At 36.1% G+C, this 20398-nt stretch overlaps 1 protein-coding gene across 2 annotated transcripts in view; it reads right to left on the bottom strand.

The window, feature by feature from the left end:
- The window catches only part of sema3gb (sema domain, immunoglobulin domain (Ig), short basic domain, secreted, (semaphorin) 3Gb), a 41211-nt gene extending 22463 nt beyond the window's left edge, over positions 1 to 18748 (bottom strand). For both annotated transcript variants that reach the window (XM_065246954.2, XM_073816223.1), the window contains exon 1: positions 18369 to 18748. The gene's annotated coding sequence lies outside the window, so the exon portion shown is untranslated. The remainder of the gene's footprint in view (positions 1 to 18368) is intronic.
- Between the last annotated feature and the right edge of the window lie 1650 nt (positions 18749 to 20398).

The raw sequence follows: 20398 nt of genomic DNA, 5'->3' as shown, positions 1-20398 counted from the left end.
TTAAGCTTTTCCCTTGTGTTATCTCCCCCATTCCATTTGTATTTTAAAAAAAGATAAATATTTGGACTATTTGCCTTTTTATACCAAAATAGAGTGTTAGATTGTGTGGGAGAGGGCAGTAAGTCTTTCAGCGGTAGAGAAATGCGCCCAAAGGAGATTAGAGAAGTATGTAGTCAGAGAGCAATGGTTTCTTAAATAGGCCTGCCAAATCCTCACAGCTACGGCAAATCCATGTCACACTGTCGTACTTTAAATCATAAACTCTTAGCCTCAGCCGACAGGGGTCTGATAGTGACTTTGTACCTCTATATTTGTAGTAAAACGTCCTGTTTTGAGGTGTTAAATATGGTGGGCACGTTTCTGTGCGCGCTGCGCTCACAGATTTACATACTTAATGAGGGATAACCGTAACAACAATGCATACAAATGAATGCAAGTTTAATAATCAAAATGTTCGGGTGTTTGACAAGGACACTAATCCTAGAACAATGCTGCTTTATATGTATAGAACGCCAATGACAAGGCAGCATAACTTTAACTTAATATAGCTGTTCAGTCGTGATGCCAATTTATTAAACATCTTGGAAGGTTAATTGGCCGCGGGGTCCCTCTGGAACTTATAATGGGGTTTAGAAGAGTGTTTTTTGATTTATGGAGTAAATTAAGGCCTGTAGTAAATATTGCTTTAAATAAATTTTTAATGTTTTGCTCTGCAACAACATTACACTCGGTTGTACATCAAATGTAAATTTTAAAAAGGTTGCGTGGTTGAAAAATTTTAATTGCTAACACGTTACTAGAAAAAAGCTAGGTTGTTTCAACCCACACGTCAAAAAAAAAAAAGTTTAAAACTGTACCTTTTTTGTCAATGGGGTGGTACCCTAAGGTTTCGTTTGGTATCTTTAGTAACAGTATACAAAACATAATATAATGTTTGTGTACCTTTAAATGTATAGTTAAAGGAAAACACCACAGTTTTTCAGTATTTTACTATGTTCTTACTGTACCTCAACTTAAACAAATTAATACATGTACATACCTATCTTTTATCAATGAGTGCACTTAATCTTTGTAACAGTGCATCATGAATGTGTTAGCATTTAGCCTAGTCCCATTCATTCCTTAGGATCCAAACAGAGATGAATTTAGAAGCCACCAAACACTTCTATTTTTTCCCTATTTAAAGACTGTTACATGAGTAATTACACAAGTAAGTATGGTGGCACAAAATATTTTTAAGTGGATAAAAAATGAGAACTTTATTGTATGGCAGAAGAGAACTAAGTTTGCAACACTTCAACATTGGCGCACAGCAACATCATCACTCTCGCTCAAACTTCCCTCAATATTACTGCCGCCGAGGTCGAATACAGTCTTTAAATAAGGAAAACATGGAAGTGTTTGGTGGCTTCTAAATTCATCCCTGAATGAATGGGGCTAGGCTGAATGCTAACACATTCATGACGTGTTGTACAAAGATGAAGTGCATGCATTGAAAAATGATGGGTATGTATTAATTTGTCTAAGTTGAGGTAAGAACATATTTAAAGGAAAACACCACAGTTTTTAAATATTTTACTGTTTTATACCCCTAACATTTAAATGGCACAAAATTTGTCCTTAAAAATGTTCACTATTTTCTTAGGGGATAATATTGCACCCAAAAGCTACATTTCAATGTGTTGTATACCCATAAAGGTACAAAAATGAACATTTGAAGGTACCACATCAGTTACAGAAAAGGTACCATTTTGAACCTTTTTTCTGACAGTGCTTGGGTGAGTGTCCCCAAATATTGACTTATCTATACATAAAATTATAATTAAAACATACACTAAACAATATTGTTTATGCAACAGAACTAGCAACATTTTAAAATATATGGAGTTCGCACGAGGCTAACATTACATACAGTAAAATTATGCCAGTACAGTGCAAAAAAAAAAAAAAAAACACACAACTACTGTATTTCTAAATCTCATGTCTGTGTTTTATTTTGAGATTCACTGTAAATGTAAGGGTGCAGTCATGGGTGAGCCCTGTACCTATCGTTGAGAGCATGCACATCTCTGCTCTCTAATTATATCCCTCAAGTGACTACAGGGGTGTCATTATCACTGTGTGTTTGTGTATATGTGTGTGCATGAGTCAGCCACACCTGCACGCAGAGCAGCAGAATGATGAGGTTCTTATAAATGGACAGGACACACAATGAGACGGAGAATAAATAGAGGTCAAAGATGATGGGTTAGACATTAAAAATGAGCATGAAAGGATGAGATCAACAGCAGGGAGGATGAAATATAGCAAAAGGGTGAGATTGACAAAAAACAGGTGAGGAGGTAGTAAGGCGTGTTATTTTAATAAAATGGCAGCAAAATCAGTGATAAAAAAGCCAATGTTACATAAACTTATTTGATATTATAAATATACTCACTCTTCTTAAAATGCTGGGTTATTTTTAACCCTGTATTGGGTCAAAAAAGGGACAAAACTGCAGCTGTTGCACTGTAAAAAATCCAATTAATGAAATGTTGGAAGGGCAAAAATATATAAGTTAAACCAATTTTCTTGTTTGGGCTTAGTTGAGTAGACATATTATTTTAAGTCTAGATAAATCTGTGTTTAAAACATTAAGTGAATGGTTATTTCCAAATTCAGTCAACATTCAGAATGGCTATGTTGACTGAACTAATTAAGACAAATCTGGTCAATATGTGGACTTATGACAGCTATGTTTCCTGACAACAAAATGCTTACAATATTACTGTTATTTGGTAACAAAATGTAATTTTAAGAGTTGTTCAGGCGTGAATGTATGTGCTTTAAGTTTAAATATGCAGTCGGTTAATATAGATAGCGTCTATTTAAAAATGTGCTCGGACACTTTCGGACGGAGAAGAGCTCCAGATGAGCTCCAGAAAATCACAGACACTTAACCGCTCACACCCCGCCCAGCGCAGCCTCGCCTCGGCAAGCCCATCAGAAACCGACTGCTGGCTCTATATCTCTGTGGCGTTTAAACATGCGATTTAATTCATTTTAATTTCTTATACTTAATAATAAAAGGTTTACCAGTATGTTTTAAATCATATTTTAGGATTGCACTTAAATGATATCGCTGTTGAATGATATTTCATATCTTTCACATTTGTTATAACTGGGCTGCGTACTGCCTGCGATTTTGAACTTCAGAGCTGAAGGTGCGAGTGGAGAAATAGTCCCAATATCATAACAATCTTAAAACTTCTAAATATACCCGTGTGTGTACCCGTGTGCGTGCGTGTGTGCGCGCGCGCGTGCTCGCGCGTGTGCATGTATGTATGTATGTATGCGCGTGCGTCTGTGTATTTTGAATTTAAAATGTTTTAACTCGGAAGGATCTGGATCACAGGTCATTTCATCTGAGATCAATCCGCACGCAACAGCTGGAATCACTCACTGATTCACACAAGGGAGGATACAAGTCAGCCGTTTCCTCAAGTTCACGTCAGGTAAGTGTTTGTAATTAAATGTTAATTTTAGAATATATTAATTGGCAAAGACGCAAATACTCGACGTTTTTGTAATTATATTTTTGTAAAGATACATTAGAAGTGTGTTATGTTACGTGACCGAAGTAAAGTGGAGCTATTTTAGTTAAGATAAAAAGCCTGGATATAGGGTTGGTTTACCGGACAAAGTTTAGAACTCGGTCTTTATTATAATTGGGACATTTTTACAAACAAACCTTATATAATATAATACTGGCGTGCATTTTGAGACAAAACAATAGCACTCATATGTTTAGAGATGTCAGTAAGTTATTTTAGTCAGTGAAAAGCCCTGTCCGAGAAAACCGCCCAATAGTGTTTAATTATGTGTGATGTCTGAGGGAAATTTGGCCTAACATTAACGTTATTTAGGGAATAAAGTCTTTCACCGTCAAAATGTATTATATTAAACATGTTATTTATGTATGTGTGTGTGTTTATATTCCTCTGTTTATCAAACCAGAGCGGAGATTATGTGAGGGGCAGACCAGAAGGATACATATAGCGAGACAGTCTCCGCTTGGACTGGCTGAGGAAAGTCTCCTAAATGGCCCTGGAGATGTTCTGACTGACTTTGGAGGCTTTTTGGACTGTTTTATGCCCTCTATTTAAAGAAGACTTAATTCTGTATGTTCAGTCTGTATGATAAGTGAATAAAAAGCTTTTGTTTTTATGTGACTGAAGTTAATTATTTTGTTTACAACACCAGCATAAATTATTTGATAAATAATTTTAAAATGTTATTAAAAAAATCCCAAATAATAAATATTAATTGAAGTAACACATAAAACATTGAGTGTATACTTAAATTTTAATTGACAGAGTCTTTGCTGTAATTTTTTAAAGATTCAACTGATTAAAACATTTTAGTTGAATGAACTATAAAGCTAATTGAGCCAACATACTTTTTTATATTTGAGTCAAATTTGGGCCAACTAAAAAACATCAATCCAGGTAACACTTTGGAGACAGAAATTGAGTGAACGTAAAATTTCTGTGGAACTAGTTACTAAAAAATAATTCATTGAGCCAACAATTTATTTTTTACAGTGTGGGTTAAATTAACCCAGAAAATTTAAATATTTGACCCAACAATGGGTTAAAACAACTCAGCATTTTGAGTTGAAACAATGCAGGATATAGGTTTAATAACAACCCAACCCTTTTTGACCAAACGCAGAGTTAAAAATAACCCTGAATTTTTTTAGCATCTTGGTGCCATAATATAAAATGTGCGATTGAACCTATTTAACAAAAATTATGACTTTGTATGCATAAGTGATCTTAGTTTGAAAACATTTGCATGAAAAAAAAAACGTGTCCCTGGTGACTTTTTATGGTAATCTGTAATACAGTGATTATCCACTAGATGGATCGCACTTACCCAATTTATAAAAAAACTGAAGCAAAAAATCATTTAATTTTAGATTTTACTCTCCATGTATGTTTTGATAATTGTTCTGAATCTGATTTCTAACAAAAGAAAGAAACCTTTTGAAGAAAAATACCCATATTTAAGAGTTTATAAGAAGAGAAAAAATATAGATTGAATGAAACGTTTTTTTTTTCATTTTGTTTGTTTGTTTATTGTTTGTTTGAAAGCAGATGATCTGTTTTTTCATGTGATATATTTGTATGTTTATATATTTTTGCTTATTTTTTAAGAATATTTTCTTGGAAGGCATTTTGCAAAACTGAAAATCACAAAAAAAATGCTTGCAGACAACTTAAAAAGAAGGCTGGCGGGGAATGAGTTAATATTAGTCAACATCTAGTATGATTTGAGTCACAAAGAATAATTCAAGTTTGGTGTTAAGAACGACAAACAAACACTGATGTACACGGTGTAAACTGTCAGCTGCAAGGCATTATGGATGCTCAACCCCAATAAAGTCACTCTTTTATAATAACTTTGAGTCTGTTTATTTCTTTACTATAACAGTAAAGACTAAATAAAAATAAAACAACTAGTTGGCAAAGACTCTCTATCTCTCCATTCATGCACTTCTTACACTTTCTGTTTTTATTCTCTCCAGCTGAGCTCCTCTTCGAATGGAAATTAGTTTCCATGCAGCAGGCATGAATACAGAAAACCAATAGCGCAGCGCATTTACCATTAAGACGCCTGGGTGTGTGGAAACAGTAGGTCATGGGGCGACTTAACACAAAGGATTCTGGGAGACTTTCCCTCAATGATTCAACAGCAGTGGCTCCCTCCTGCTGAACTGATGTCTGCATTTTCACTCGGTGGACCCTTTAAAGTAGCTCTAATTGACAAGTAAGAAAGTGTGATTCACGAAATCCCATCTTGTTGGCTATACGTCAAGGTCAATTAGAAGTTTAGTCCAATTTTAAGAAGAAGAAAAGTACCTTTACTCCAACCACTGGATTATTAAAAATTAAACAGTATTCATTAGGCCTTCAACAATGGAGGACTTTTCGCAAGGTTCCCTTTTCGCAAGTGGAACCCCAAGGAATAAAGAAAGCCATGACTGATCACATGACCATCACCCTCTGTGTCCCCCATTATTGAAAAGAATGCAAATACTCTTTGAACCAGGCGTTTTAAACCTCCTGTAACATGAAAGCCCCCAGGGTCTATATGAAGAGCACAAAAGTGCATTTCCATGAGTGTCTTGCCTAGTTTCATCCAGTTAGTAAACAAACTTTGAGAAACATCATAACTGGTTAGCAGGTCATTTCTGAGCTCTCAAGGTTCGTCTAGAGCTGATAACCCTGTGCCACGCATTCCTTTAAAGTAGACAGGCCATTTCTCATTTCTAAGACTGGGGTTGGTCCTCCACATTAATCTCTTACTGACAGACGACTTGCCTTCACATGTCTGTCCAGTCTCCTCTTTAAAGTAATCCTTTTTTTGGTGATCTTCAGCATTATGAACAAAAAAAGTAGGTACAGAAAACTAATCATCTTTATTATGAAAATATTACATGGCTCTATTGGTTTACTGGTTTTTAATAATAAATCTACGTACACACCAGCTAACAGTCAGCGTCGGGCAGGTTTTGAGCATCGTGTGACTTTGTGAGTTTTTCGGTGTGTTCAACACTGTACACTAAAGTCAGTCACGGTTACCTTTTATTAGCCAATTTACATGGTCGAATCGACGATGGTGCATGAATCGGATTATTCCGATTGCCAGTTCGGCATAGCCAGCCAGAAGAAAAAAGAAAGTGACTATGGAAGCAAAGAGGGCACGCACAGAATGCTCATCTCATTTTTTCAGCTCTTATTCCAAAATGTGAATTTTTCAAACACATGGCTCTTAAGACTATATTACAAATCCATCTGTGGTGAGCGAGATTTAAAATTGGTAAGCGAGTGCCGCTTTGTTTGTGTTTTGTATCACTGCAGTCACAAGCTCTTCAGTTTTCCTGTTTAGAGTAATAAATGCAACCACTGCCACCTACTAGTAGGAAAGGTTATCTTGGATCATGCAAGTGCAGACCAGACGTGCTATGTGGCCGCCATCCGTTTGGTGTGTCAGGGCAACTTTGGATCCAGACGCAGTCTGTAGGCAGGCAACGTCAGCCGACCTTGCAGTCTGCGCTACTTTGTTGCCGTTTGTTTGGCATGTCCCTACCCTAAGCAGGCGTGTACACCAAAGCGTTTAAACACGGCTGAAAATGGCAGGTGGACAAAAAACTTGCCAGGGTTTCTGCAGCTAAGAATTTTGGTTGTATGATACTTCTGTTTTGTATAACAGTCATTGTCCGTGAGCTGTTTGGCTGTGATTGGATGGCTGAGTGAAAAGTGACATCGGTAAATTACCATGAATTTACCAGTAAATACAAAAATGTGCTGTTCACACATGCACTGACGTTTTGTTTTTTTAACAGTAAGATATCATTCACACATCAGTATCAATATACCAGTAAACTCGTAAGAAAGCAGAAGTTACCTGTGGCGCGCAGCGAGCTCAGTGTTGTATTGTAAACAATGGGGGGTTAGGACTTCATATCCACGGTCTGTATTTTGTTGTTTTCACATCTGTGGCAACATTGCATTAGGCGACATCAAACGGAACCTACGTCTGTTTGCACATTAGGCTTCACGGAGAGTGTGCTAAGTATATCGGCAATTCGACATCGGCAATGGCATTTTTGAAAAATGCGGCGCTTGAAAACAATACGCCAGACGCAAGTCACTGGGCTGATAAAACAAAGAAAACAATTTCTAAGACTGAAGACTGAATAAATATGATGAGGAACAAAAGCCTAATATTCACAACAGAAACGCAGTCACAATTAACTGAAACCAGGCCAAAATTTTATTTAGACTCAAACTATCCGTTTAAACTGCAGTGCCCAGGAACCTTTAACTAGAGACACAATATTAAATGAGAGTATGACTAATGATAGCTAAACCCTGAATGTCAAAAAAACCTAAAACACGAGATCTTCAAAAATTAAGAGTTATACTATATGTATACTAAGAAGAACTTTTATTCGATGTGACTTAATTTGCTTTGAGTCTTGATTTCCATGTCAACACACGACGTCAGCACATCCATAAAACATCTTGTCATTTTGTTTTTGGATTTGCTTTTTTTCTGGTGAGCAGCTTGACAAAGAAGTTGCAAATCTGCAGGAGTTTGATTGTTTTGTTTCTCGTTTCTGGGCAGTTTGACAGATATAGGTTTTTCTAGGCCACCCGATCCCCAGATGCACATTTGTGTATTATAGAGTTAAATCAGATGGGTACAGTAGGAGCTTGTTGCCATACTGTTGACATTCTGCATTTTGCCATCTCACTCCAGCTTAAAGCTGTTACTTTCTGACAGTGTACATCTGCAAACAATAATCACATAATCATGGCTGGTGCTAAGGTGGTTGTGCGTACTCAACTTTGGCTCAAAACTTTACTCTATTCATTAAAAATATAGGCCAATGACAAAATCATAAAAGAATGTAATCCAAACACGAAGCCTGACCCTCTTTTAATCATTTTGTTTTCGATATGCCGTAGTTGTTTTATTTTAGTTTAACTTAAAATGCTACCAAGAATCTATCCATCAATTCATCCATTGATCTGTAATGATCTAATGAGACCACTAATATATTATGTATAAGATAAGTGGTGATAAGTAAAACAAGACAACATAAAAGATCTTAAAACGTCTGCAGATGAACAATTCTACATACATGTATCTTCAAAGACTTATTCACAGATTTGACACCATGCCAAAGCTAAGCAAGGAACTGAAAATCCTCTCCAAATCTCTAAATTTTCCAGGAAGAGGGTGAGAACCAGATACATATTTTCTCTGCTAACTTGCATCGCCCCAAGGCTCCTGAAGATTTTGTGACCAACTTTCAGTTAGAAGAAAATCTAAGTAAAAAAGAAAAGTAGAAGAGAGCCGTAACATGAGCTTTAGCCTCAGCAATTAAAGCGCTGAGGTGGAGAAGAAAAGGTAAAGCAGTCAACCCTATCACCTCTCTGAATGCTCTCCGAGTTGGGTGGGGCTAATGTGGCCTGCTGTCAATGTTAACGCTCATTAGCGTGAAGCATTAGCTCAGCAATAGAGCTGCCACTGAGTTAGAAAAGAGCCCCCAGGGGCTAACAAGTGCGCAAAAGAGGTCAAGAGGGTCGTGTTTCAACAACCACCACTGAAGAAACACACTAATCATTTACTAGAAACTGTAAGGTTTTACCTTTTTCTTTGGTAATTCTCAAAGATATCATCCATTCTTATTTCAGAGGTATATTTATCAGATAAATTAATACAGTATTTTTTAATAATTCAGGGTTACATCTACAATTGAAACACTATCCATTATATGTTCAGCCCTTCCAGAAAATGCAGAGTTTTTTTATGATTGTTGTGGGAAAAAATCCTTGATCTTGTGGCAATTTTTTCTTAACCCCTTAGGCGTCTCCCCACCCTATTGAGTTAAATCTATACTCTTGGAGCTTTCAAACAATATAGTTTGTATAGTTTGTCATGATTAAATAAGAATTCACAAGCAAAACACTGAAGTAAACGTAGGCGTCCTGCTGGTGGGACAGTGACATTTAGCAGGATATAAATGTTTTGAGGACCACTCTCTTCATAAATGAATCAATTACTCTCCCTACATAATTTATTTTATAAAACACTGTTGAAAATGTCTATTCTAGAGGCTTAGACCTTTCCAACGATATATAGTTTGTAGTGATAGATAAAAATTTGGGGACACGACGCTTAACAGTTTAAAACGCAATGGAATATGCAGGATATTTATGCAATTTTATGCAATGAAATTGCAAAAATGTTGGGAACTTGCAAAAACGTCGGGAACTTGCAAAAACGTCGGGAACTTGCAAAACCCATTCCAACAATATATAGTTTGTAATGATAAATAAAAATTTTGGGACACGATGCTTAAGTTTAAATACGCAATGGAATATGCAAGATATTTATGCAATTTTATTCAATGAAATTGTGTGAACTTGCAAAAACGTCGAGAACTTGCAAAAACCATTCCAACTATATATAGTTTGTAGTGATAGATTAAAATTTCGGGACGCGAAGCTTAAGTTTAAAAACGCAATGGAATATGCAGGATATTTATGCAATTTTATGCAATGAAATTGTGTGAACTTGCAAAAGCGCCGGGAACTTGCAAAAGCGCCGTGAACTTGCAAAACTGCGGTTGGGGTTTGCAGCTTTTCAATGATGTTTACGTTGCATAATTACGACACTTCATAACGTTCCCATAGCAACAAGGGACATGGCTGCACTTGTGTGAAGTAAATGCAACATTTTTTAACTAAGATATATGTGAATTTTTGCAACAAAAATGCGGGGATTATAAAGTCTTGCAAGCCCCACATATTTTGCGCATAGAAATCTGCAATTTATGCGGTGAAATTGCAGTGTATTCGAAAAAATGCTGACTTTGATATGCAGACTTTGGCTGATTATGCATTGAATCATGCGATCGCATAATCGTGTTTTTCTGGAGGGGTGTAACAATTAACCGTGCAAATGCGCGCGTTCTCAATTAATGAATCTGAATGAATTACGGTGAAATCCTGGCACATCCGAACGCCAGGGGGCGCTCTCATGCAGCTACTCCCTTTGTGCCACAGAAGTAGTAGCATTACAAATGCTATTCCAGGAAATATCTACAGGAATATTTATACGCTGTTCTTCAAATTGTTTCAGGTATTTTCATGATATTAAAAAATATTTTGAATGATTTTTTTTAACGAGTGTTGCTTTTTTAAATGCACGTTATAGATGACTCCGACTCAATGATTTTAGACTGATAAGGACTTCCTACTGACCAAATGCCGTAGTACAAGCAGAAGCTGTGCTTGACACCAAGAATCGCAGCCTTGCGATTCAGAATCGATTTCAGACAGGCATTTTTAATGGGCACCGTGATTGAATCGTTACATCCCTACTGTATGTAACAGTGGTTCTCACTTTTTTTGCCGTGTGCCCCCCCCCTTGTGTACGGTGCATCCTCTCTTGGCCCCCCAAAGTAAATATATAACATAAAACTTACATAATTACACAGAATTTATGATAAATTAATGCATTTTATAAAATCACAATCACAAGGCCCACAGTTTGAGAACCACTGGGTTACAGGATATATTATTATTTCAAAAAAAGCCACTCTTAGCATTATCAACCAGCTTCTTAAGGTACCTTTTACGTATGTTTTAAGCATTTAATTTAATTTATTTTATACGTTTCCTTTTTGGGGTTTACCAGTCTAAAATGTCTGAGTACAGCTGATCTGCAAAAGCTTGAAAATTTTTTCATCCTCAGTTATAATTGAACCTAAAGCTTTTTTTCTCATTTTAAATGTTTTGCACATACACATTGCACATTTTGTAGTCTGTGGTATTATTACATCACTGCTAATGTCTCGCCTCCATATGATTTATCGCTTGCGTTTAATTTTTCCATGATTTCAAAGTCCCTGGAAAACAAAGGAAATACATTAAAACTGAAAATAATTCTGTACTCTTATGATGATGTGTATTAGTCTGGTTTTCCACATAATTGTAGAGTGATGAAAAACTGGTCACCACGGGCCGTGCATATGTGATAATTTACAAACAATAAATATAAGTGTTTTTCCACAGTGATATATATTACTTTTACAGTAATATCATACATATCTGGCTGAATAACATTATATTGCTTCTTCAAGACCTCTGTGTGTGCCCTGCAATCTGTAGGTTACATTAGAAATGTATGCAATGGCAAGTGGGAATATTGTGGCTACACAAGCAGAATCAAATCTCAACAGAAGGTTTTGATTCAACCTTAGCTGCGCTTTTGCTTTCCATCATTCATAGTTTTTGCTGTATGCTTTTGGTGTTACCCTGCAAACATGGCTGATGGCCAATACTGAAGTATAACAGATTGTCTTACTCAAGGCCAGGTCCAAAGTAAGTTCACATTGTGGGCTTATGTGAGGGAAGGTTTTCATAAACGCACGTATGCTCTCTAGTGTCAGGGAGCTAAGTGCACGCCACTGTTGAGGGAATTATGGCCCTTCTCCAATTCTACTCTTGGCCGTTTCCTACGCACAGGTCTTGGATTCAACATTTAAAGCAGGAGGAGCAGAGTGCTTTGGAGTCATTGGCTAAGCTTCACCACCCTTAAGAACCGGATTCAGCTCCTGTCTTCAAAGGCCACTAAGCTCCCAACATCTTATCTGGAGTTCTTTGAAGTGACCGCCGGCCGCTACCACGACGACATCTGACCTTCACGCGTCCACTGCGACGATGTTGTGTGGTCGCCAGGCTACACCGACAACCATTTCCTTACATGAGGATAAACAGCAGCCCGGCACGTATTACGGGTTTATCTTTCTCCACAGGAAAGAATGAGCCACTAATTTACAAATAACAAAAGCTTGCATCATGCAATATTAATGCACGCTATGCATGGACACATACGCACACACATTCATATCCGTCTCTCTTTTTAATCCCCACCACAAGGCTTCCCTCCCCTCTGGCAAAACCAGAATCCCTCATAGTGGTTCCTGCATGTTGTAATGATACAAATCGAGAGCAGGAGCATTAAAGGGTCTTTACGCAAAGGAGGGCCAAACAGCACACGGCCCTCACCATGCATACCGACACCTGTTCCGATGGCCCGTCTTCTTTTATTTACATGATAAACACTGAATTCCTCTACAATTACCCCATCGGCATGGCCCCAGCTATTCATAGTCGGCAGCTGTTTTCCAGCATCAGGCGACTTCATGATGGGGTGCAATGTTGTTATGCACTGCATCAAAAGAATAGAGAGATCCAATCCATTAGCGGTTGGTTTCGTTGGCATTTTGATTTGTTCAGGACAACGCAGATACAGTAATATAACCAGCAGTTTTAGAAATGAGATGGATAGGGTTAAAATCACTAGATTTACATGCTTCCATTGTTAACATTGTCAATCGCTTGTTTAACCCATAGATTTGGATTGTATTTAGCATAGTTTTTTCGTATTTTACCCAGCCAGGGTTTGAAACAACCCTGCATTTTTTGTGTATACTTTTTTCATGTCTTGACACTTGACATCATATATATTTTTATTCTTCATTATACCCTTCGTCTTCACAAACAAAACCACAAGCATCACAAAAACTACGGTGACATCACAGATCATGCCCTGCATTTTTTGTCCATTTGTGCCTTATAATATGATGACTTTATTTTTTCTACTTCTCCATTCAGACAACAGGTCAACAGGTCATCAGAGGAACCACTGTTGGACTTTGGCTGGCCAAGACCCAGGAATCTTCAGAATGGAGGCTTAATGCTCTCTGAGCTGACAGCTGCAAGGATTAGAGACTCCTGTTTGCCGTTATTCATGCCCACGTATTGTGCCTTTCCCTGTGCCTGTGGCACCACGACTGGGACAGAGAGGGGTAACGGAGGTCAGCGTTATTAAGTCACGTCAGGTGTTTTTGTCTTAGTATATATGATCGCTTGTATGATACTAATAATAGAATGTAAATGCCCACAGGATTATCCTTACATGTCTACATATTATTCGGGTATATATAATGAAAGTTTGAATTTAAAAAAATCTTTACTTAAGGGCAAACAAAAAATAATAATAATTATAAATCAACAGATGAAACTCATGTTTGATTGAATAACTTCCTTAAGGCAACAGAGATCCATTCCACACTAAACTCTGCACTGAATGCACTTGTTCATAAGGTGAAAGACTCCCATCTTAAACACAGCATCACTAAATTATCCCCCTCCATCAACCCCTAGAGTCCGGTTTGACCCCACTTTGACCCCCCAGCACCACTGACGCTGTCATGACAACCGTCTCAAGAGGCTTGTTGTATTTGTGGAGGGTGAGAAGTGTACACGAGTGCATCCCTCTCTATGTTTTTTTTTTTTTTTTGGGGGGGGGGGGTAATTCGTTATAATTTATGTGGTGAACAAAGCAGTTCAATAACAGTAAGAAAAGCTCAAAATTTGTCCTGAATTTGCAGAGATAAAAGCTTTAATTTTTATGATAAATAAAAATAAATGAAAATAGCCATACTGTATGTTATTTCATCAACAATACGAAAAGGGTTAAAATAACTGATTCTGTGTACATAAACTTTAACAATACAAAAGAGCAATTGAAATCAAAAAGAAAGGCAGGAGTCTAAAAACAGATAGGCATGTCCAAATAATTATTCGCAAATTATAGCCAATAAACAAAAAGTAGTACAATTTCTGTTCACCTGACAAATGTGACCCATTAATCTCAGAACATTATGTCAACATGTTTGTACAGGTATTAATTATAATTATCTGGACTCTTAGAAATAACTTTGGAAAAGTATCCTGGCAAGTATTTATGTGTCTTTAAGGAGCTGTTTATAGAAACATGATTCTCCTTCTTAGCTTTCCAAGTACATTAATCATAAAACATGAGCCTACAGTTCTCTCATATTCTCTTCCCAAACATGACCTCATAGTGTTTGATAACCAGAACAAAGTGACTGATTCCAATGTCTTATTTTAGTCTTTCTCATCAGCTTTATCCGAATAATGAGTAAAAAATCTAATAAGGATAAAGATGGTGGATAATAAATCTTTTTATTTGAAATCCCACTTTAAATGCATGTATGTCCATACAATTAAACCTAGTGATATTTTCTAAATAATACACAACAACATTTCTTTACAAAAAGAAGTTTGTTTTGAATTATAAAACTAGGACACCAGTGTTGTTAAATTGGGGAAATGACTACATTCAATAACAGTTGCTTAAAACTTGGGACCAGTCGGTTAAAAGTGGCCAAGCCTAATTTGTTACAGATGCTATTTGTTTTATATTATGTTTTCTATAATGTCAATGCAGTTTTTGTGTGTGGACAAATTTCTCTAGGAAACACAAATGTGCTCTGATCATCCAAAACCCTCTAAACGCCACCCCTGTCAAAAATTAGATGAGATGCACCGAATGCTCTCGACACGTATTGTACGTTCATCAAATACTTGCACTTTAAATCTAAGTAATCCCGGCCATTTAGAAACAGAATGTACAGTATAGTTTATCCCAAAATGACAATTTTGTCATCATTTACTCACTCTCATGTTGCTACAAATCTGCATAGTGCAACGTCTTTGTTCTGATGAACACAAAGGACGATATTTTGATGAATGTTTGTAACCAAACTGATCAAAGGCCCTATTGACTCCTATAGTAAAAAAAAAGAATACTATTGAAGTCAATGGGGCCTCTGATTGGTTTGGTTACAAACATTCCTCAACATATCTTCCTTTGTGTACATCAGAACAAAGACATTTACACAGATGACAGATTTTTTTATTTTTGGGTGAACTATTTTTAAGCAAAACTTAATTACAAACAATCTCATCGCAATTCATTCATATTTTACGAGTTGGCTAATTTGTAGTAATTCGTACAACCATACTTTTTTGTACGATTTGTTTTCGCTGTGGTGACGGAGTTAGGAGCGGGTTAGGTTTTATTTTTTTGTATGATTCACTTCTAACCAATACATACAAATTAGCCAACTCATAAAAATGAGTATAAATGCCTGTAAGATCAGGCTGAAATCACAATCTATCAATAAATGTCGTACAGCTAAATAGTCAACAGAATAAAAAGCCCCTTTTATATATTGATTTTAGTATGGACAGCAAAGCTTGTATAATTCAGTGTGCATCTATGATCGGCAAGAATAATTTTTTACCAAGCCCGGTCAACAATACCAAAATAAAGGCAGATCCAGTGAACCCCTGAGGGCAAGATGCCTCTCAATCGATTTCAGACTTTCTTTCCTCTTCTGCCTCAATAACTGTTCAATAATTGATGAGAAACAATCCACAAGGATTCCAGAATTCTACGGTCAAGGCTTTCAAGCATCAGGTTGGTTTTAATGAATAACTTCAATAGGTTGTGCAAATATAACATGACTTGAACCCTATAGTTAAAGCAAGCAATTAAAAGAAACCAGAAAAACACCAACGCGAGGTTTCTCAGGTAATGAACACGAAAGTTTATATTTTATATTTGATGAGATGCATCAAAGGAATCTGAACCTTATTTACACACACAGGCACATGAATTGATTTACCAATCAAGTCCATTGGACATCTTTTTAAAACCTGACATCAAACACCACCCTCATGTTTCTAAAGCAAGAAACATGTAGTGAAATACATTTTTTACCAGGTTCATAGGACATGAATTTCAAAATTCAAACCACTAAGAGCCTTTTCATGTTGCGGTCAGGATTTTGAGAGCATTATATAGTGTCTACCACTTATCGGAGAGAGGGAAGGTTTACTATCAGAAATAAAAAAATGTTTTTTTTAGATACAGACCAAAAATAGGTTTACATGCACATGAAAAATCACACAGATTAATAAATAAACAAGTTAACACTGACTGAAATGGTTATATTTTATGGATCTTAATATAAAAACATAAAAGCTTTTTCTAATTCCTAATAAGTTCAGATAAAGTTATACACTCTTAAAAGTAAATGTGTTAGAAGGTTTATTTCATTGATGCCACAGTTTTGCTTCCCCAAACAATCTTAAAAGGTGCTTTACAATGCCATACGGCTAACCTAACATTTTTTGGCTAACCAGTTCTATAAAGAACCTTTAACATCCGAAGAATGTTATGTTGCATAAAATAGTTTTGTAGTGATAAAAGTTTTTTAGATTATGAAAGAAATCGTTCAGTAAAGACAGAATGGTTCTTTGAGGAACCAAAAAAATGGTTCTTCTATGGCATTGCTGTGAAAAACCTTTTAAGCATTTTAAGAGCGAAGAACTTTATGGAAACATACATGTAGTTCATTTTGGCTATTCATAAATTTCTAAGCCAAAATTTTGCGTAAAGAAAGAGATCTCTCATTTTTTTTGGTACTCAAGTTAGTTGGTACGTAGTTTAAAGGAATAGTTCACTTTAAAATGAAAAATCTGTCATCATTTACTCATCCTCATGTTGTTGTAAACCTGTATGAATTTCTATTTTCTGATGAACAGGAAAGAAGATATTTTGAGAAAAGATGGTAAACACACAGCAGTACGTGACCACTTCCATAGTAGGAATAAAAAAATATGATGGAATTGAATGGGTACCGTCAACTGTGTGCTTACCATCATTTATCAAAATATTTTCTTAGTCATTTATCACAATACTTCCAAAATATTTTTTTCCTACTATGGAAGTCTAGTCACTTACTGCTTTGTGTTTACCATCATTTCTCAAAATATCTTCTTTTGTGGTCATCAGAAAAAAGAAATTCATACATGTTAAGAACAACATGAGGATGAGTAAATGATGACAGATTTTTCATTTTAAAGTGAACTATTCCTTTAAACTACGTACCAACTAACTTGAGTACCAAAAAAATGAGAGATCTCTTTCTTTACGCAAAATTTTGGCTTAGAAATTTATGAATAGCCAAAATGAACTACATGTATGTTTCCATAAAGTTCTTCGCTCTTAAAATGCTTAAAAGGTTTTTCACAGCAATGCCATAGAAGAACCATTTTTTTGGTTCCTCAAAGAACCATTCCGTCTTTACTGAACGATTTCTTTCATAATCTAAAAAACTTTTATCACTACAAAACTATTTTATGCAACATAACATTCTTCGGATGTTAAAGGTTCTTTATAGAACTGGTTAGCAAAAAAATGTTAGGTTAGCCTTATGGCATTGTAAAGCACCTTTTAAGATTGTTTGGGGAACCAAAACTGTGGCATCAATGAAATAAACCTTCTAACACATTTACTTTTAAGAGTGTATAACTTTATCTGAACTTATTAGGAATTAGAAAAAGCTTTTATGTTTTTATATTAAGATCCATAAAATATAACCATTTCAGTCAGGACTGTGAATGAACAATACATGCTACAGTATAGCCTATATATATTTGGTCAAAGTGCACGTGCTCTTGAAAGTTGCCTGCTAGGTTTGTTTTAACGGGAAACTGACAATTCCTGAGCGACTTTGGTGTGTGTTTGTTAAGTGGACGAGATGGGCTGATGTGGGAAACTCGTGGCATCTCTCAAGACACCGGACCCTGGATTATTATTGAGTCTGCCACAGTGGCATCAAAAGCGCGTCAGCTGCAGTTTTAGACTACTATAGGGGCGTAATGATGTCCGAAATGCTATCTATGTGGTTACTGACTGGTTTAAGGTGACAACATTTAGATGAATGTTAACGCAAAATAACTCATAAAGCGTATCAATCAGGCCAACACAGCAATGTATAGGCTACTGATTTGCTTAATTTCGCTCAAACATATAAACATATTCAGCTTATAAATCGTGACTTTCATAAACGAAGTACTTACTTGAGTCCAGGTAACTTAAGGTGGGCAGATGTTACATTCCGTGGCACACAGCTGTCCGATTTTAACAAAACAGTAGCAAAACGCAAGTAAACGCGTCAGTGTCCATTTGTCTGTAAGCTTGTATCGCTTTTTGTTTTTCTCCGAGTTGCTAAAGTTTCCAGACGTCGTAGTTGAAGTACAATGTCCATGAACCGGATAGCCTTTGTAAATAACTTAAAATAAACAACTTTCACATTTCGTTACGCATCGTCATCATTTGGGAATATTATCTTAATCCGTTAGTAGTCCACAGTCTCTTTAGTAGTCCAGTCAAGTGCTTGCAGGTGTCGCATGTGTTGTGCTGTACCTCGCCCTCTCTCCGCTACCTCCCTATTAAAACCAGTCAGCCGTGTCAGTGTTAACCAGCTCCCTGCCAGCCAGTACAGAGAGAGAAAAAAACCCTACCCACTGCCTGACTGAGGCACTGAATGAGTGATTGTCATCCAGCTAATAAATCAGACCTCTTAGTTAATCTTACAAAGAGGGAATCATTCGTTAGGCTATAAGACAATACATGGAGTTTCCAATACTGAGTCTTATTAAGTTAATACTCTTGGTGTCAGGTTGCATGGTTTATAATAAACCTTCTAGTAGGGGTGATCAAGACCTCATATTTAATTCTCTCTGATGTGAAACGGAGCATCAAAGTGAAGCTCTGTCAAATGCTTTAACAATCTTTACTGAAAATAATCTCATTTTCTACTGCAGATATGTTTAAAATGAATGGGTAAAGATTATGAAAAGATTCACATTTTAAAAAAAGATTTACATTTTATTCTGACAAGATTCAGTTTTGATTCTGAAAAGATTCATATTTTTTTCTGAAAATATTTAGATTTGTTAAAGGATTTTCTTTAAAAATAAAGAAATTATGTTTTTTGAGAAAAAACATTCCATTCTTCTCATTTTAATGGACCCCAACACTTAACAGTTTTAATGCAGTTTAAAATTGCAGTTTCAAAGGACTCTAAACGATCTCAAACGTGGCATTAAGGGTCTTATCTAGCGAAACGATTCTCATTTTAGGCAACAAAAATAAAAACCACAACTTTTAAACCACAACTTCATGTTTTCCTCCGGTCCTGTGACGCCCCAGCGTGACCTCACATAATACGTCATCACATCAAGAGGTCATGCAGGACGTATGCGAAACTACACCCCAGTGTTTACAAGTGTGGAGGACCGTTTGATGTTGTTGGATGTCGAATGATACTAATTGTGTCAGTTTATTGTTTAAAATGGTCGGCAAATGTGCGTTTCATATATGTAACATGTGACCTTTCAATTATGTGAGGTCGGCTTGGCACGTCAAAGGACCGGAGGAAGACAAGAATTTGTGGTTTAAAAGTGCATATTTTAAATTTTTCTTGCCAAAAATGACAATTGTTTTGCTAGATAAGACGGTTGGGATCATTTAAAGTCCTTTGAAACTGCAATTTTAAACTGCATTACACTCTATTAAGTGTTGGGGTCCATTAATGATCCTAGAATGTTTTCCTCAGAAACATAATTTCTTCTTGACTGAACAAAGAGAGACATCAACATTTTGAATGACATGGTGGTGAGTAAATTATCTGGATTTTTTTTTTTTAAGAAAATGGATTAATCCTTCAATAAAAGATTTAAATTTCATTTTCAAAAGATTCAAATTGAATTAAAATTTTTTGAAATTATAGTCAGTAAAGACACATTTCATTCTGAAAATATTAAAATTGATTTATATGAACATGGAAAAAGTCGATTAAGTCAAAAATTATGGAATGGTTAATCCTCTGAATTTAAGATGTGCACTTTTCTAACCTTACAATTTAGAAAATGGGACCCAAGAATAAAGCTATATAATTTGCGTTTCTATGTTCTGAATATAAATCTATAATCCAGCTCTCAGTGTGAAGATAATTACACATCTGTGTTTAATGTAGCTTTACGGTTGCCTTATGGGCTGAACAGAGAATGTTCTGAAAACCTAAACACCATAAACATAGCAGCTG

The sequence above is a fragment of the Paramisgurnus dabryanus genome, chromosome 11 (genome assembly GCF_030506205.2).
Source record: "Paramisgurnus dabryanus chromosome 11, PD_genome_1.1, whole genome shotgun sequence".
NCBI classification, from domain to species: domain Eukaryota; kingdom Metazoa; phylum Chordata; class Actinopteri; order Cypriniformes; family Cobitidae; genus Paramisgurnus; species Paramisgurnus dabryanus.
The sequence above is the reverse complement of the archived record's forward strand: the minus strand, read 5'-3'. Positions and strand labels throughout refer to the sequence as shown.